The following is a 3930-nucleotide window of genomic DNA, read 5'->3' as shown; positions in this document are numbered from 1 at the left end:
CTCTGTGACTTGTACACTTGGGGGATATTGAAGATGGCATTTTGTTGTTCTGTTTAATCCGACAACCAGTGGGATCCAATATAAAACAAATATTGATCACATTCACCTGTCTAATCCAACAACCTGTGGAATCCAACAAACTGGTCGTGTTTACCTGTCTAATCTGACACCCTGTGGAATAGAACATATTAGTCAGAATAACCTCTATAATCTGACCGACTTTGAAATCCAATGAAATTTTTAGATATACAGGAGGTCAGAATAAACAGGTTTTTATTAGGTTGTTTTTAAAAGAAATAATGGGATAACATCTGTATGTAAAATATGACAGAATGTCAGACTACTCAGGGATTGGACTGTAAAAGTACTATTCATTCGTATAAATTGGCGTTCTTCAACCTAATTAAGCCAATTAATGGTCTTATTGGAATACTACAGTAGTTCTGTAACTATCTGCAGTTATCACATTTAAGTTTGCTTTGTTAAAAAAACACCTCATTACACTTTTTCCAGTAAAAAAGAGAATTTCTACGATTCTGACTTGTTCTTAAAAGATAAAATGTTTTAATACTTTGATATCTACTGGTTGTAAGGGGCTTTAAGATGTAACAGGTTTCAGTCTGTTTCTAATGGTAATGCATGGTTCTCTAATATGGAAGGTGTGTGAAACTTCTGTTTTCTATGGGTGTATGGTTCTGCTTTTAATTGGCATTCATATTGCTTATGAATGCCAACTGAAAGCAGTTCTAAATACTTAAATTGTTGCGATTTTGGATTTTGTTTCTCTCGTAGAAAATTCAATTAAACTTTTTTGCGATTGAAAGTGTTGTGGTACCTCCATTTCAAGTAATTATATGGTTTATTTGACACCCTGTTTTTTTTATAAGAGAAGCGTAAGAATTCATGGAATAATTTATGTTTAGCATTGAGTCATGCATCAAATAATATTACTCTAGCAGAAATTGACTGGGTTGATGGCTTGCGACCAGATAGCTTAGTGGGTAGAGCGCCTGTCTAGAGTTTGGAGGGTCCTTGGTTCAAATCAAGGTCTGGCAGTTGCATTTCTCTTTCTCCTGTTACAGAACTGGTTAGCTTGCCAACCCTTGTTTCAAGTACTGGGCGAATATAATGCTTGGCAAGGGGGGATACCAAAACCTGTGTTGTAAATAGTATTGTCTTGGGGACAAAAGCTTAACAAAATTAGAAAGGAATGTAGCCGAACTGGACTGAGCTGATTAATATTGCTGGCAACCAGGTAGCTCATTTGGTAGAATGTCTGTTTAGAGTTCGGAGGTCTCGGGTTCAAATCCAAGTCTTGGCATTGCAATTCTCTTTTTCCTATTATATTACAATATCATAGTTCTGTATAATTCCATTTGTGGGGTTTTGATGGTACTTCAGTAAATATAATAGTAGGAAAACATTATTTTTGAACTGACCAAATATTTTGTTTTCACTATGAAAAGTCAACAAATGTATAATGTACAAAAATACTCATTCATGCATATATATAAAGTTTAAAAAATGTAATATTAAAGATAAAAATGTTAGAAGTACTACTGATGAGTACACTTCATGAATTACTACTGATCATGATGTGTATTAAGTACTATAATGTGTTTTGTGAAGTACTGTGAAGTACTATGAAGTCAGTGTGGCTGTTAGGGAGCAGAAGTATAGAACTCGGTAGGTTAGGCTTACTGTCTGCTCCCACTGATAGACACTGGGGCCACCAGCAAGTTCTACTTTAATCACTGGAAGGGACTGTACCACAGGCATAGGTCTGGGGTGAGCAACACCTCCAACTCAAAGATACCACTTCAGTAAGAGGTGGTAGCTGGAGTAGGAAAAAACGCTTGAAAACCTTTGTATTAATTGTACATATGATGTGTCCAACTTTCATACTTTTAGATTGATGCTATCAGACTTGAATAGCAACCTATGATTATAGAAGATGCACTTGTGTCATAAAAGACGCCAATAACAAATTAAGATAAAATAATAAAAGATATGTCAACCAAAGCCAAAGGTGTTATCAGTTGTAACAGATACCAAAAAGACTGTGTCACAACCATGCAAATTATATTAGATGTCGCCCAGAATTATACCGACACCCTTACTACAATAAATGTGAACCACGTACAGTATATTAGTAAAAATGTAATTCATGTCATACAAATTATGTTAGTTGCCACTAAAAGTGTATATATGCTACCCTATTACAAATATTTTTTTCAAACTTTAATAGATGCCACCTGATGTATACTAAATATGACTCGACCCATAACAGATGCCACCAAATGCCCAAAGTGTTCATTACATATATGCAGCCTGAATTATAATAGTGACCATACCAACTTAAACACAAGATGGGATTCATCTTACGCCAAAACCAATCTATGCTCCCGAAAATACCAACTTGAAGATACCATGTGTCATACTGATAATGGGAGCCAACACATTATCTCCAACTCGAAAAAGGTTGGTGGTCTTGCTACAGGACAAACAATTAGCATTTGTTGGCATGTCTACTTAACTGCAATAGATATGGGTGGGCTTATTACCAGGCAGGGGCTTATTACCAGACATGGGCTCATTACCAGGCATGGGCTTATTACCAGGCATGGGCTTATTACCAGGCATGGGCTCATTACCAGGCATGGGCTCATTACCAGACATGGGCTCATTACCAGGCATGGGCTCATTACCAGGCATGGGCTCATTATCAGGCACGGGCTCATTACCAGGCATGGGCTTATTACCAGACATGGGCTATGCCTGGGCTTATTTCCAGGCATGGGCTTATTGCTGAAAAGGTACCATAACTTATTTCGTAGCAAATGCACTGTGAGCTAGTGCCATCACATACTTTATAGATAAGGTGGTTGGTACACATTAGGACTTAGATAAAGTGACTAAAATGTAAAGTGGTTATTTTCAGACATGCCCTTCATCTTTTACTTTCATTTATTTTGAAGAGAAAACTTCCTGGGAGTTCTGATTTTCAATATTTCATTGGAGTTTATATATACATATATGATCCATTCATCAAACATTTCTATGTTGCATCATGGGAGAAATAGAAAGACCCATAAAGCACAAGATTTTCATACCGAAAAAGCTGATGCAAGTTCATGATGATCAGACCACTGACTTCCGGCCCGATCCTCAATTAATATTCTTGGGGGATAATAAATCTTCAACTGCTTATATGAAATTTAGCTGTATCAACCACAAGGACAGTGTTCTTGTGTTAGAGCTATTAAAAGATGCGCTGAAGCAGGATTTGTTAATTTTGTTGATAATGTTGTGACAGCTGACCAACCATTTTATTGTCACTTTAAAACTATTCTACACATTAGATACAAGAAGTGAGAGGAGGATCATTTCCTTATGGGTTCTTGTACCAAAAAATACTAAATATTGGAGAGTTTTAACCAGCATAGCAACAGCTTTCATTAATCATTACTTAAAAGACACCTGTACCATCAAAACTTCTCGAAAAATGAATAATGATGAAATGAAAAATAACAGCAGTGTTCTGAGAGTAACAACACAATGGGACCAGACCAGAATTCAAACCCTGCATTGCCGATCACAATAGTATTACTCTAACCATAGCCAAAATAAAGGGGAGTTAACTATGTATGAACAAGAGACCCAATGGACCTGCATTACTCACCTGGTGTTAATCTCATACTTTTAACATTAAAAGTAATCTAAAATAAAGCTACAGGCAAAATATCAGTATTTATGACTATAAGTCATTCAAAAGAACCTGTTTAAAGATTTTAAAACATCTGACCCCTGTGACCTTGAAAGTCGAACAAGGTCGTTACATTGAACAAACTTACTTGATAGCCCCTCATCCAAGCATGCTACTAGCCAAATATCAACATTCTGGGCCTCATGGTTATTCAGAAGAGGTTT

Source organism: Mizuhopecten yessoensis, unplaced genomic scaffold (assembly GCF_002113885.1).
Source record: "Mizuhopecten yessoensis strain PY_sf001 unplaced genomic scaffold, ASM211388v2 scaffold419, whole genome shotgun sequence".
NCBI classification, from domain to species: domain Eukaryota; kingdom Metazoa; phylum Mollusca; class Bivalvia; order Pectinida; family Pectinidae; genus Mizuhopecten; species Mizuhopecten yessoensis.
The sequence above is the reverse complement of the archived record's forward strand: the minus strand, read 5'-3'. Positions refer to the sequence as shown.